This window comes from Gossypium arboreum, chromosome 3, assembly GCF_025698485.1.
Source record: "Gossypium arboreum isolate Shixiya-1 chromosome 3, ASM2569848v2, whole genome shotgun sequence".
Classification (NCBI taxonomy): domain Eukaryota; kingdom Viridiplantae; phylum Streptophyta; class Magnoliopsida; order Malvales; family Malvaceae; genus Gossypium; species Gossypium arboreum.
The window spans coordinates 49105856-49122706 of NC_069072.1; the positions used below are offsets into that span (position 1 = coordinate 49105856).

General features: G+C 39.4%; 1 non-coding gene across 1 annotated transcript; it reads left to right on the forward strand.

Moving 5' to 3' along the window:
* The first annotated feature begins 12172 nt into the window (after positions 1 to 12172).
* LOC128290740 (small nucleolar RNA R71) lies at positions 12173 to 12279 on the forward strand. The gene has a single exon (XR_008280527.1). It is a non-coding gene; the product is annotated as a small nucleolar RNA R71 (small nucleolar RNA).
* The last annotated feature ends 4572 nt before the right edge of the window (positions 12280 to 16851 follow it).

Consider the following 16851-nt stretch of genomic DNA (forward strand, 5'->3'; position numbering starts at 1 on the left):
TGGAATGTGAAAATAATTAAGTTAAGTCTGTGTGCACCTTGTGTTCGACTCCGGTAACGGACTCGGGTACGGGGTGTTACAATTTTATTGGTATCAGAGCTACGGTTTAGTCGATTCTAGGACTACCGTAATGCGTTTGGGTCTAGCTATACATGCCAGTTTATGTGATTATTTGATAGTGTGGTGATTTCTGACAATTGCAAATGTGTTTATTTATAGTAATGGATCCCGATCCCGACCGAAGCGGTGGTGATGATCTTGAGAGTGTAGCGCTGCTCCTCGCACAAGGGACAAAGACCGCGGACTCTCAACCTATTGCTAGCAATCCGAATGATGAGGCTAGGCAAGCTTTTTATAATGTGATGAATGATTGGTTCAACCAATACATTCGAACTAATACTACTGTTCCACAACCTCCATTCCCGACTAATACAACCCCAAGACCTACAATACCTCCGAATCGACCAAATAAGGTCAAATAAGCCCCAGCTGATGTAATCCAAAAACATGGGGCTACTGAATTTAAAGCTACGGATAGCGACGATGCCGAGCAAGCTGAATTTTGGTTGGACAACACTATCCGGCACTCGATGAGCTATCTTGTACACCGATGAATGCTGAAGTGTACTATCTCCTTGCTACGCATTCGCCTACTATTGGTGGAGTACTCGACTTCACAGTGCCCCGAGAGCAAGTAACTTGGGAGTTTTTCCAAACCGAGTTTGGAAAAAGTATATCGATCGAGATTTGTTGATCAAAACGGAAGGAATTTCTTGAGCTTAAGCAAGGTTCTATGTCGATTCATCGATTACGAGCGAAAATTTGTTAGACTTAGTAGATACGCCGGAATGTATTTCGTCCGAGGCTATCATGTAAACGCTTGAGGATGGGCTGAATGAAGATATAAAAATGTTAGTTGGCATTCTTGAAATACGAGAGTTCGTAGTACTTGTCGAGCGAGCTTGTAAAGCCGAAGAGCTTAGAAAAGAAAAACAAAAAGTTGAGGTGGGAACTGCAGAGTTTCGTAAAAGATCCTCGGGAAAGTCTCTTCAACAGGCATCGAAGAAATTTCGTGATGATGTGGGCCGGTCTAGAGGCACTTCAGGCCTTTTTAGACGAGATCGCGATCGACCCCCTGTGAGCACACGAGTCACTTCGATCGCCAGTGTTGGAAATGATCGTCGAGAGAGAACAGAGTGCCAGTATTGTGGTAAATGGCATTGTGGAAGTTGTAGGTTCTGTGACCGCTCCTGTTACAAGTGCGGATCAGTCGACCACTTCATTAAAGACTGCCCGAGGTTGCCTGAACAGAATATAAATCAGAGTGGGAAATCGGGTGCTACCACTGCTCGAGGTAGACCATCTGGGAATACGGGCAATGCTAGTAGTGGTCAGAGAGGATCTAGAGATGCTACGACCAGATCCAAGGCTCGCGCTCCTGCTAGGGCTTATGCTATACGCGCACGCGAGGATGCTTCCTTGCCAGATGTTATTACCGGTACTTTCACTCTCTATGATACTAATGTGATTGCTTTGATTGATCCTGGTTCTACTCACTTTTATATATGCGAAACCTTAGCATCCAGTAAGACTTTACCTATTGAGTCTACTGAGTTCGTAATTCGGGTGTCAAATCCCTTGGGTCGTTACGTGCTTGTCGATAAAGTGTGTAAGAAATGTCCCCTAGTAATTCGAGGTTCCTATTTTCCGGCGGACTTGATGCTTTTGCCGTTAGATGAATTTGATGTTATTCTTGGTTTGGATTGGTTGATCGTGCATGATGCGGTTGTGAATTGCAAAAGCAAGACTATTGATTTGAGGTGCAAAATAACGAGATGGTCCGAGTTGAGTCTACGGACTTAAAGGGTTGCCACCGTAATATCATCAATGTTGGCCCGAAATATGTAAGAAAGGGTGCGAAGCATACCTTGCGTATGTACTTGATGATAAGGAGTTAGAAATAAAACCGAATCTGTTGGGTGGTTTGTGAATACCGGATGTTTTTCCCGAAGAATTACCAGTTTGCCACCTGTTCGGAGATAGAGTTTGGTATTGAGCTTGTACCGGACTACGCCGATTTCGATAGCTCCGTGATCGTATGGCACCAACCGAGTTAAAAGAGTTGAAAGCTCGGTTGCAAGAATTGACGGATAGAGGTTTCGCCGACCAAGTTTCTCACCTTGGGGTGCACCAAGTATTGTTTGTGAAAAGAAGGACGGAACCATGAGGTTGTGCATTGACTATCGTCACCGAATAAAGTGACGATAAAGAATAAATATCCGTTACAGCGTATTGATGATTTGTTTGATCAACTAAAGGAGCCTCGGTGTTTTCAAAGATAGATTTGAGATCGGGTTATTATCGATTCTGGATTCGAGATTCGATGTACCCAAAATCGCTTTAAGCGAGGTACGGTCACTACGAGTTCTTAGTGATGCCGTTCGGGCTCAATAATGCCCTACGGTATTTATGGATTTGATGAATCGGATCTTCGAGAAGATTTGGACCGGTTCGTAGTTGTGTTCATTGATGACATCTTGGTCTATTCAAGAGATGAGACCGAACATGCTTGAACACCGAGACTAGTGTTGCAAATTTTACGAGATAAGCGGTTATATGCTAAGTTCAGCAAGTGTGAGTTCGGTTAAGAGAGGTTAGCTTCTTGGGTCATGTGGTATCTGCGATCGGGTATTCGAGTCGACCGAGCAAAATTTCAGCCATACTTAACTCGAAGCCTCGAGAAATATTAATGAGGTTCGAGTTTTTGAGACTTGCTTACATTACCGACGGTTTGTAAAGGTTTCTCGATGATAGCCACACCCATGACGGCTACTTCAAAAGATGTTAAGTTCCAATGGACGGAAAAATGTCGGAAAAGTTTTGATCAACTGAAAACTTATTTGACGGAAGCTCAATTTTAGTGCAAATTTAATCGTGCAAAGAGTTTGTCATCTATAGTGACGCCTCCTACTTGGGTTAGGTTGCCTATTGATGCAAGAAGGTCGAGTTGTGGCCTATGCGTCGAGACAATTAAAGCCACATGAGAAAAATTATCCGACCCATGATCTCGAATTAGCTGCCATCGTATTCGCCTTGAAAATATGGCGACATTACTTATTTGGTGAGAAGTGCCATGTATTTTCGGATCACAAAAGTCTCAAATATTTGATGACTCAAAGAGACTTGAATCTACGACAAAGGCGTTGGCTTGAGTTGTTGAAAGATTATGAGCTGGTCATTGATTATCACCCGGGAAAGGCTAATGTGGTTGCGGACGCCTTAAGCTGAAAATCACTATTTACTTTACGAGCGATGAATGTACACTTGTCTATTCTACCCGACAATGTGTTAATAGCCGAATTAAAGGCCAAACCATTATTGATTCATCAAATTCATGAAGCTCAGAAAGTCGACGATGAGTTGGTTGCAAAACGGGCTGAATGTGTTCCGAATGTGGAATCGGAGTTTCAAATTGATGATGACGATTGTTTGAGGTATAGAAATCAGTTGTGTGTTCCAAGAAATTCAGAACTCATTTCGATGATTCTGAACGAAGCTCATTGTAGCCGAATGACAATTCACCCGGGGAGTACGAAAATGTACAACGATCTGAGACGCCAGTTTTGGTGGCATGGTATGAAACGAGACATTTTCGATTTTGTTTCGAAGTGTTTAATATGTCAGCAAGTGAAGGCGAAACATCAAGTGCCTACGGGTTTACTTCAGCCGATCATGATACCTGAATGGAAATGGGAACGAGTTACGATGGACTTTGTATCTGGGTTGCCAGTGTCGGCAAGTAAGAAAGATGCGATTTGGGTCGTTGTTGATAGACTGACTAAGTCGGCTCACTTTATCCCCGTACGTACGGATTTTTCATTGGATAAACTAGCTGAATTGTATGTTTCTCAAATTGTGAGATTACACGGGGTACCTATTCCTATTGCGTCGGATAGAGATCCGAGATTCACCTCACGATTTTGGAAGAAATTGCAAGAAGCTTTGGGTACCAAGTTGCATTTCAGCACCGCCTTTCATCCCCAAACCGATGGTCAATCCGAGCGGATAATTCAGATACTTGAGGATATGTTGAGATGTTGCATCCTCGAGTTTAGTGGTTCATGGGAACGGTATTTACCTTTGATTGAATTCGCTTACAACAATAGTTTTCAATCAAGTATTAAGATGGCACCTTACGAGGCCTTGTACGGGCGTAAATGCCGTACACCATTGTTTTGGACCGAGCTCGGTGAAAGCAAAATTTTTGGAGTAGATTTGATTAAAGATGCTGAACAGAAAGTAAAAGTAATCCGTGAAAATCTGAAGATAGCCTCCGATCGTCAGAAGTCGTACACGGATCTGAAACGAAAAGACATTGAGTATCAGGTGGGAGACAAAGTGTTTCTTAAAGTTTCACCTTGGAAAAAGATACTCAGATTTGGGCGTAAGGGCAAATTGAGTCCGAGGTTCATCGGGCCATATGAAATATCCGAACGAGTCGGTCCAGTTGCGTATCGATTGATTTTGCCCCCTGAACTTGAGAAGATTCACGACGTCTTTCATGTTTCGATGCTTCGACGCTATAGATCTGATCCATCGCACATAATTAGTCCATCAGAGGTCGAAATTCAAGCCGATATGAGTTATGAAGAAGAACCGATTCGTATCCTAGCTCGTGAAGTGAAGGAGTTGCGAAACAAAAGGGTTCCGTTAGTAAAAGTGTTATGGCTCAAACACGGGATGGAAGAAGCTACTTGGGAACCCGAGAACACTATAAAAGAGCGATACCCAAACCTATTTACTGGTAAGAATTTCGGGGACGAAAATTTCTTATGTGGGGGAGGGTTGTGACAGCCCAAAATTGACCCTAGTCGGGAAGTGGTTTCGGGACCGCTAAACCGAGTCACCGAAATGTTTGAGCATAATATTTATTGTCTATAATATGTATTTATGAATGTGTGAAAATTTCAAGCTTCGATTTAGTCGATTGCATGTTAATTCAGTTATTAGGACTTGTGTGACACTTTTGAAATGTGATAGGCTAATCTATAAGGACCTAGTAGTGCATGTAATCAAAAGGGAGGACTTGCATGTCAAATTCCCCCCCCAATAGCTAGTGGCCGGCCATGACAAAGGATTATGGGCAAAACATGTCATAGACATGTTATGTTGGTGCATCATGGGAGGAAAAAAATAAATTAATGGTTATGGGTAATAAAGAAATGGAAAAAAAAAAAAGAAAGAATGTGTGAGCGTTACCCCCCATTGCCGTGAGTTGAAGAAAAAGAAAAAAAAATTTGTTCATCCTTTTTCATTTCTTTAAGCCGAAAATCCTAAGGAAGAAGGAAGGAGTTTTTGCTTCATGCTTGGTTTGGAAGAGGATTAGGAGGAGGTTTGGCCATACTTGTGTCTAGATTAAGGTATGTTGAGGTTGTGCCATGAGATTCATGCATGTTTTTAGTTGCTAGCTTGAGTTCTAATTAGCCCATGGTTCAAATCTTTGCTATGTCATGGGAATGATGTTCGGCCAAGGTGGATATGGTGTTAATGCCATTGCATGCTAAATATGAAGCTTGTTAATGATGTATGTGATGGTGGGTTGATGACTCTTGGATTTTCTTTTTAGCATTTTTGAGTGAGACATTAAGTTCTTTGTTTAACCATGACCAAAATTGAAATGGTATGGTGTTGTGAAGTATTCGGCCATGGTATATCCATAAGAATGCTTTATGCTTATTGCATGGTAGGTAAGATTTGTGTTTTGGATATGTGTTTATATTTGGTTATAATCAACTTGAGATTCGGGCCTTGCACCTATATGTATATATGTTTGCACATGATGTATTGGTATGACATATATACTATCTCAAGGTATATATTTACTTATGATGATGTTTCGGTTATGAAGTAAATGATAGATGTGTATTGAGCTACAATATGTAATGCATTAGTTAGTAAAATGTATGCCATTCATGTGTGGTATTAAACATGTAATTGGCCTCAACATCAACATGCATAATCGGCCACATGAATGAGTACATAGGTTGATGTGTTGTTCGGCCATAAGTAAGCAGTTGAAGGCTTTATCTTGACTTAGAAAATTCGGCTAAGGAGAGTACTAACTAATGTGTTGAGTTTGATTCATGATTCCGTACACATGTGACTTTAATGACTAATGAATATATGTGTGCTAAGTACCTTGAGTTCCTCTTTTCGATGCTCAAGTGATTAAATCAATTTATTTGTTAAATTAAGCTCAAGAGCAAAGGGGAACTAAATCCGATAAAGGGAAGGAAAAAGTGGTCGAATAGCCATCGGAATCGCTCGACAACATCCGAGGTAAGTTTTCGAGTAATGGAACTTAGATTACGATCTAATTAGATTATGTAATCAACAAATCCAAATCATGCCCTTGTATGTGGCTATTGAGCCGAAATTGTAAATATGATAAGTGTCTTGTGTTTGAGCTTTGGTAATGAGAATGAAATACGAATGTGTTATGATTTGTTGATATATGTGCTTGGTTATTCAAATGGTATCCGGGCTAAGTCCCGAAGGCTTTTGTGCGAGTTACCAAATCCGGGTTAAGTCCCGAAGGCATTTGTGCGAGTTACTAAATCCGGGTTAATTCTCGAAGGCATTTGTGCGAGTTACCAAATCCGGGTTAAGTCTCGAAGGCATTTGCGCGAATTATTATAACCGGGCTATGTGCCGAAGACAATCGAGCGAGTAGCTATATTCGGTTAAATTCCGAAGGTACGTGATTCGAGAATGAGCAATCTTGCTGTAAAAATTTCAGTTAATATGCTTGCAAAATTCCAGCAGTGAGGTAAGTTCGTATGTGCATTGAAATAGCTGATTCCTTTCGAATAATATTCGCTCAGCCGAGTAGTGAGCTTCCGGTATTTGGCTAAGATGATTCCCTCATGTATGAATTCAGGGGTTGGAATGTGAAGTAGGAATGATTTGAGAATATATATATACGGAATTATCCGTTTAGTTATATGAATGCTATACCTCTGTTGTGCTTAAATTCTTTGCTCAAAACTTACTAAGCATAAATTGCTTACTCCGTTTCTTTGTTCTCTGTTTTATAGATTTTGGCTCGTCAGCTATCGGACTTGGGATTTTTGGAAGTTGAAGTCTCCCACACTATCAAAGCCCCCTTTTGGTACAATTTTGGTTGAGTTTTGAAATGGCATGTATAGGACTACCCTTTGTTGTTTTTCAAGTACGTTTTGTGATGTATGCGTGTACAGCCATGCGAAAATGGCTCGTAGAAGTGGAGTATGGCATTAGATCATTTGTGTTTATGTATGTATATATGGTTTCATGATGTGACTATGGACCGTAATGGAAGTGTTGGGTAATGATCAGTCCTTGGAATGGCTAAATATGATCATATGTGGACCTATGTATGACAAAACTCTAGTTGGTCCATGGAAACCACGAAATAGGTAAAGTTTACCTTGAAAATAGATGCTGACAGCAGCAGTGGTGTGGATTTGAAAAATAACTAAAAATTGTAGAAATGGAATTAAATAGTGAATAAATTATTTAAATGAACCTTGATGAATCTACTTTCATATGGAAGAAACGAAACGGTTATATGAGTTATATGTTAAGAGATATTAAAGTTCTCGCGAAACAAGGCCAGAACGGTTTCTGGATCCCCTGTTTCGACTTTGAAAATTTATTATAAATTATCCAGAGACAATTAGAAGTCATACCTTATATGTATAGATTCCCCTTTGAGTCTAGTTTCTACATAAATAAACGGCATTAGTATTGAAGCCCTGTACAGGGAGATATCCAAGTTGAAATGCGCGAAGGTCAGTGTAGTCGATCCCTGTAACAGGGGAGACTTTAACTAATAAACTGTACTAATTGGCCCGACCAAAAATTCTAGAAAAAAATATGTAGATGGACATATGAGTTTAGTTTCAGGAAAAAATTACGAAACTGATTTTCTAGCTTTGAAACTCAAGATATGATTTTTAAGGCAGCAGTGACGCAGTAACCAGCTTGTCTGGAAAATTTTAAATGGACTGTGAAAATAATTAAGTTAAGTCTGTGTGCACCTTGTGTTCGACTCCGGTAACGGACTCGGGTACGGGGTGTTACAAGCTAGGTCACATGGGTGATACTATGTGTACACCATGTAGACAAGAGAGCCACAAGATATATGTAGCTAGGTCGCATGCGTGGTTCCAGGTGAAGGACACCATGTAGACAAGAGAGCTACGAGATAAACTGGCTAGGTCACATGGGTGGTACTAAGTGTTCACCATGTGTACAAGAGAGCCAAAATTATGTGTACAATCGAGCTAGGTCACATGAGTGGTGCTAAGTGAAGGCCACTATGTGTACAAGAGAGCTTCGATTTTAAAGGTGGGCTGTGTGCGATACCATTGCGTATCTGTTATTATTCCGAAGCGTTCAACTGGGAAATTGATTAAATGAAATTGTGTATGACTTTGTGATGATAAGTGTAAGTATATACATGTGTAACTTATGAGAGATATTCTCGATATGTGATTGGAAATTGGAAAGATTGTTATGGGAAAGTGATGAATACAATTGAAGTGTGAAAGATCAAAATTGACAATAATAACTGTTCTGGATAGTTGCAGTGACGTGAATCTAAAAATTTACAAAAAATATTAGAAATTGAATCAGAGAATAAATGAGATATCAAATTAGAGCTTAATGAGTCTATTTTCATATAACAGAAACAGAGCAAGCAAAGGAATTCTATATTATGAGATATTTAAGTTTTTGAGAGACTAGTTCAGAATGACTACGTGATCCCCTGTTCTAACTTGGAAAAATTATTAACAATTGTACAAAAATAATTATGGGATATAATTTATATTCATGAAATCCTTAATGAGTCTAGTTTCAAATGAAATAAACAAGAACATTCTTTGAATTCTGTACAAGGAGAAAATGGATTTGTAGTGAAGAGTGGTCAGAACAGTTGAGCAGTGAAACAGGGGTAACTTCAATGAATAAACTGTTCTAATTGGCTTGACCAAAAAATTTAAAAATTTTATGGTAAGAATATATGTGAATATAGTTTCAAGTAAAATTAATGGTTTAGAGTTTGGAGTTCTATAGCTCTAGAAATAAATAATTTAGTTATTGGTACTCTACTAGACAGCTTATTTTAAACCTGTTTATGATTGTAATAGTGAAAGTATGTGTGTTTGTGATGGTAATATTCCGGGAACATATTGTGACTTTGTTTAAAGTATGATAATGTATTGTTTATTAATATATACATACTTACTTACTAACCTATAATGCTTACTCCCTTTCTTTCCTTTTTCCTATAGTGTCGTAGATGTTAGCTCGAGTTGGAGGTCACCGGAGGTTAAATCACACTATCAAACTATTGATCGATATATAAAGGTTTTAAAGTATTTTAAGTCTTTGGCATGTATGGAGACTCGTTTAATTGTTATTAAGTTTCTAGGAATTGGCTTAAAATATTGACCTATGTTATTTGAAGGTCTCTATTGTATAAATTCATTTAATGTAGATAGTCTTGATTATGTTATTAATTATGAATCGGTTTTTATACGATGATTAGTGATTAAGTCTGGTAATGCCTTGTACCCTATTCTAGCATCAAACACGGGTAAGGGGTGTTACATAACACGCCCGTGTTCCCCAATTTTAGCCCGTGTGATTCGTAAATTTTGAATTTCGGTGCGTCTGACATTTAGTACACGCCCGTGTTCCTTGGGCGTGTGGGTGCACACGGTAGTGTCACACGGTTGTGTCTGGCATTGTTTGCTTCTCCCATGCTCGTGTCAATCTAACACGTTCAACCACGGGTGCTAGACAAGGGCGTGTTGCACGCCCGTGCTGTTTTAACAGGTTCACCCACGGTTCTTCCACACGGGCATGTCTCACGCACGTGTTGTTTTGTCAGGCTCGACCACGGCCATGTCACACGGCTGTGGCTTTTTATCGTAGCCCGTGTTTGGGAAAATTTTTGCCCTATTTTTACCCGGCCCTAAGCATGCTCGTGTGCTTGGCCGTGTCTCTGTGGAAAACCTAAATTCAAGAGCTCTGTTAGTAAGTTAGGTGTTTAAGACTAAATTTTAAAGAAGTTAATACAGTTAGTGCTTGGGTCGCCTCCTGAGAAGCGCTTATTTATGTCTAAGCTCGACTTACCTCTCTATTGAATGATCATGGTTGTTTGAGGATTTTATACTCCTCATTCCTACTATCAATCTCATCAAAATAAGGTTTTAAACGGGTGTTGTTCACCTTAACAGTGCCGAACTTGGGATGACTCACCTTGACTGTACTAAATTGGAAAATGCTGAGTACCGTAAGAGGGATTTCTTCATTCAGTGTGGTAGTGACAATGTGGGGATCTACGACATCTAATAAGACTATATCTCCAACCTTAAGTTGATTTGAAAAGTTATTGAGCTCGTCCTGGCGTAGTTTTGGTTTATCGTGTGTTCTCGATTTATGCGTCCGCCATTCATCTAGCTCCTCGATTTGTAACCTTCGATCTTCATGAACAAGTCCTCTACTATTGCTTAAGAATGACTCATGTGCTTCCTTCAGACTCATTTCCTGCAAAGTAGGTTGTACCATATTGTTAGTTTTAGTAGAATGGGTGAAAGGACCACCTTCAATTTCTGATGTATTGCCAGAATTACGAGCTTGAAGAGGGATTGTTTCGTCTCCCACACAGAGTGTGAGTTCACCTATGCCAACATCAATGATCGTTTTAGCAGTTGCTAAAAAAGGCCTTCCTAGAATTAAAGGAGTGTTGCTATCCTCTTCTATGTCTAGAACAATGAAGTCCACGGGAAATATAAATTTATCTATTTTAACTAGCACATCTTCTATAATACCCCTAAGAAATCTTATAGTTTTATCTGCTAATTGAATGCTCATCCTAGTCTGTTTGGGTTTCCCAAGACCTAATTGTTTGAACATTTTGTAGGGCATGACGTTAATACTAGCCCCTAAATCAGCTAATGCATTATTAACATCTAAACTACCAATTAAGTAAGGAATTGTAAAACTCCCTGGATATTTTAATTTGTTCGGTAGCTTATTTTGCAGAATAACTGAGCAAACTGCATTTAGCTCCACATGCGACACCTCGTCCAACTTCCGCTTATTTGCTAAAAGCTCCTTTAAAAATTTCATTACGTTTGGTATCTGTGATAGAGCTTCAATAAACGGTAAGTTAATATGTAATATTTTTAAGAGTTTAAGGAATTTACCAAATTGTTCATCTGAGCGGTCTTTCCTTGTCGTGTTGGGGTATGGAACATGAGGTTTATATTCGACATTCACTGATTTGTTTTTATTATGACCTACCTCACCTTGACATTTGCTTACAATAGTTTCTTGCCTCAATTCTGGCTCAGGCTCAATGACTCCTTTGTCATCTTGAATATTAATTGTGTTGAGCTATTCCCTTGGGTTGGGTTCAGTATTACTTGGCAAGCTACCTTTTGGTCATTCGGAGATTAGTTTGGAAAGCTGGCCTATCTGAGTTTCGAGCCCTTGGATTGACGCTTGTTGATTCTTAAGTACGGTCTCAGTATTCTGGAAACGAGTTTCTGACACTGATATAAATTTTGAGAGCATCTCTTCAAGGTTCAGCTTTCTTTCTTGGTGGTAGGGTGGTTGTTGGTAGCCTGGAGGTGGTCTCTAGTTTCCTTGGCCTCCCCATGAGAAATTTGGGTGGTTTCTCCAACCTGCATTGTAAGTCTTACTATATGGATTGTTTTGAAATTGAGGATTATTACCCATGTAATTTAACTGCTCGTTATCTATGTTGTGGCCATAAGGTTGGCATTCTGAATGGCTTGTTCCATCTCCACTTGCTTCGCATTGCATTACTGGGTGAACTTGTGAAGAACTAAGAAAACCATCAATCTTTTTATTTAGAAGTTCTACCTGGTTAGAGAGCATTGTGACTGAATCGATGCTATAAACACCGGCTGTTTTCGTTGGTTTTGTCCTCATGACTTGCCATTGATAGTTATTCAGTGACATCTCCTCTATAAACTTATAAGCATCTTCAGGTGTTTTATTATTGATGGTTCCACCAGCAGCTACGTCAACCATTTGCCGAGTCGAAGGATTCAAGCCATTATGGAACGTTTGAACCTGAAGCCAAAGCGGTAACCCATGGTGAGAGCACCTTCTCATTAAGTCCTTGTATCTCTCCCATGCATCGTAAAGAGTTTCTAAGTCCATCTACACAAACGAAGAGATATCATTACGTAATTTGACTGTTTTAGCCGGTGGGAAATATTTTAATAGAAATTTTTCAGTTATTTGTTCCCAAGTAGTGATTGACCCTCTGGTAATGAGTTCAACCACTGTTTAGCTTTGTTTCTCAATGAAAAAGGGAATAATCGAAGACGAATGGCATCATCAGAAACACCATTAATTTTAAATGTATCGCATAGTTCCAAGAAGTTTGCTAAGTGAGCGCTGGGATCCTCATCCTGCAACCATCAAATTAAAAAATTGTTGTTTCATTTGAATAATGTTAGGTTTTAGTTCAAAAGTATTTGCAGCTACAGTAGGTCTAACTATGCTCGATTCAGTTCTTGTTAAACAAGGTTTAGCATAATCATACATAGTGCGTGGAGTAGGATTTTGATTAACCGCAATTACAGGAGGTAGCTGATTGTCTTGGTTTTCAGCCATCTCTTCGGTTGGGGTTTGAGAATCATCCTCTTGCTCGTTCTCTATGTATCTTAAGCTTCGCCTTATTTCTCATTGGTTTCTACGAACTTGCGATCGTTTCCTTTGTCAAAAAGTAGTGGTCCTGACGAGTTTCTTCTAGTCACAAACTATAAAAACCTGCCAAGAGAAAGAAAAAATAAATTAATAAATAATAATAAATTAAATTAAATTAAATTGCAAGAAAAATAAATGGCTAAAGTAATAAAAATTGAGCGTTCCTAATATCTTAGGTCCCCGATAATGGTGTCAAAAACTTGATCGCCTTATTTCGTGATAGGTTTTAAATATTTATAGTTAATCATTCTGGAAACTAACTATTATCGCGATGTAGACAAGTGTACCTATCGAACAGTAGTATAGTTTTAGCAAGACCGGATTGCCGAACCCAAAGCAACTAAAAGTACTAGTAATGACTGTCTTTTTATTATCTAGCCTAAGAATAAAGAGGTTTTTTTTTAACTAACTAATTATCTAATCTAAGAACTCATAGAGAATAGACTTGGGGAATTTCTTTTGGGAAAATCGATTGAATTAAGACAATACCTAAGGAAAAATCCACCTAGACTTTACTTGTTATTCTCGCTTCGAATCAGACGATTTATTCATTCAACTTGTTCCGGAGAGATCCCTAAGTTATGTTATTATCCCTATTCAAGACTAATAATGTCTAATCCATAGATTGAATAATTGAGGCCTTTCTCTAATTAACACCCTAGGGTTGCATTAACTCGATCTATGGATCCCCTTATTAGGTTTCAGCCTAATCCGGCAAAATCTTATCACCCTATCTCTAGGCGCGCAATCAACTCCGCTTAATTATGACAAATGTACTCTTAGACAGGGTCTATTCTTCCCCTGAATAAGAGCTTATCTTGAATTAGTATCCTGGGGTATTAAAACAAGAATTAAGAACACATAATTAATAACAAGTTAAATATTTATCATACAATTCAGAAAATAATAACAAGATTCGTCTTAGGTTTCATTCCCCTTAGGTATTTAAGGGTTTTAGTTCATAACTAAATAAGAAAACATCTTAGAATAATAAAGAATACAAAACATAAAGAAAACCTAAAAACTCCTGAAGGGATATTGAGGGGAGATATTCAGTCTTGATGATGAATCCGGCTTCTGAGATGGATCAATCGGCTTCCTTCGAGTAATTCCTTCCTTCCTCCCTGTGTGCCCCCCTTTTCCTCCTCCTCTAGGGTGCATTTATAGGCTTTAGACTGCCTAAAAACCCTCAAAATTGGCCTTTTTCGAATTGGACTCAACTTGGGCTTGGCAGTGACACATCAGTGTGTGATTACTTCAGGCCGTGCTCGAGCCTACCAAATTGACACGGCTATGTGGTTTGCCCGTGTGAGGAGGTCCAGGCCGTATTGATTTCGTACTTTGGCCCATTTTCTCCGTTTTTGGCCCGTTTCTCATTCCTTTCATTCTCCTATGCTCTCCTAAGTATAAAACATAAAATTAAAGCATTAGAAGTATCGAATTCACTAATTCTAAGGGAAAATCATCCATAAAACGCGTTAAGCATGGGGTAAAGATATGTATATATTATGATTTATCAACGGCCTCCAACACGGACGTGTCCCTTGGACCACATGGGCGTGTGAGCTTTGCACCTTGGAAAAATTTTGTAAATTCGCGAAAAATTCTTAGAGATCCCGATTAAGTGTTGATTTGATTCTAATGTTTGTATTGGGCCTCGAGGGCCCGATCAAGGGACATTATGGATGATTTGGGTAAATGAATAGTAATTTATGTGGTTAAATGGAAAAATGTTCTGAATGTTCTGGTAATGCTTTGAAACCCTGTTCCAATGACAAGTACGAGTTAAGGGTGTTACATTTAGTGGTATTAGAGCTACGATTTAGCCTATTCTTGGATTTGATGTAGCGAACACGAGTTTAGCTATACAGGCCATTATATAAATTGTCATAGTGTGATGGCACCTGATCATTTTTAATGTGCTTTTCATATAGTAATGTCATCGAACTGAGCTAGTGATGAATTTGAGGTAGCTAAGAGCAATGCTTTAGCTTCAGTTCAAAGATTTGCATCTGCGTCTGATGGTGAAAGGCCCGTGTCTGAGGACCGATGTGAGGAGGTGAAACAAGCCTTCTTTCAAATGATAAATGAATGGTTTATGCAGTACTTGAGAACAAACCCTGCTGTACAACAACCTCCCTCACCTACTCCCCAACCAATTCCTAAGGTATCACAGGGTGTCGAACCTATTAGAATTGGTAAGCCTCCGATAGATAAAATCCGCAAACACGGGGCAGAAGAATTTAGTGCTACAGGAGATGATGATCCTGAAAGGGCTGAGTTTTGTCTAGAGAACACTATCCGGGTTTTTGATGAATTGTCTTGTACACCTACTGAATGTCTGAAATGTGTAGTATCCTTACTTAAAGATACAACTTATGATTGGTGGAATACCATAACTTCAGTGGTACCAAGAGAGAATATTATAAGGGAATTCTTCCAAGCTGAAATCAAGAAGAAGTATGTGAGTCAGAGATTCATGGATCAGAAAAAGAAAGAATTTCTAGAGCTCACACAAGGAAATATGACTATGTCTGAGTATGAACAAGAATTACTTCGGCTGAGTAAATATGCCCGAGAATGGGTCCAGTCTGAGGCCGAGATGTGTAAACACTTTGAAGAGGGTTTAAATGAGGATATCAAGTTATTTATTGGAATTCTCAAAATAAAGGAATTTGCAGTGTTAGCTTATCAAGCACACAAAGCTGAGGAATTGAGTAAAGAAAAAAAATAAGCCGAAAGAGAGGCTCGGGTTTTTGGAAAAAGAACTATGAGTAAGTTACAATCATTTGCTTCTAAGAAATTATAATCGCGTTGCATCCTCTACGAGATATTCTGGAAGAGAGCGAGGCTCTCAACGTTCTAACCCGAGGTCTTCATCTCCATCTGTGACCAGTGTGGGTAGTGTCAGTAATCCCAAATCGAAATGTAAACATTGTAATAAATTTCATCATAGGGAATGTCAATCTAGAAGTGGAGTGGAACACCCCTTACCCGTACCCGAGACCGGGATAAGGTACGAGGCATTACCAGACGAACATACAAACATCCAACTAAAATGCAGGTTATAAAATTTCAATTCCATCATTTTGTCCCTTATATGGGCTTACAAGGCCCGAAGCATACATTTAAAGTGACCCGGGACTGAACCGAGAATGTATGAAAAACTTACGAAAATTTTTGTACTCTGGCCTCACACGCCCGTGTAGAGGAACACCACACATCCGTGTGCTTGGGACACGCCCGTGCCCCTAGCCCGTGTGGGATCCTGAAATTTATTTATTTCAGTTCAAGGTGCAGTGGTTTTCACATGGCCTAGACACACGCCAGTGTCCTCGACCCGTGTCCCTCACACGGCCTAGACACACTCGTGTTGTCGCCCGTGTTAAAAAACCTGGACATTCTATTTATGATGTCATCATCCATTTAGGGACACACGAGAAAAACACACGCTCGTGTGGTCTACCCGTGTGTCACACACGGATAAGACACACCACCGTGTCTCCAACCTGTGTACTTACTACAAAGCATGCAACATGGAAATTTTTGGGTGCAGGGGACACAAGGCTGAACGACATGACCGTGTGGGCTGTCTATGTGTCATACACGATTTAGACACCTATTCATGCGTCTATTCATGTGGACCATTTAGAGGCTATCTTCCAAGCCATTGGTCACTCAAGAACCCTCATGTACTCCAACATGTTTAATATCCTACTATCTAGTATAGACCACAATCACATACATAATTTGGCATGCAATCAAGAGATAATTATAAGAAAACACTCCAATTAACTATATGGACCAATTCACTTGGCCATAAACAAAATAATCATACCAATTAGGAAACCATTACTTTGGGCTAGCCGCATGACATGACACATATACAAAATAACAATCACCTATACATGCCATGACTCAAAATAGTCAAATATATTATACCCAAAGTTTAGTTGATAGTGTGACCCGAGCTCCAATGTTCTCGATCCTTTGAGCTAGCTTGACGAATCTAAAAGAAATAAAAAAGGGAGGAGTAAGCTATGAAGCTTAGTA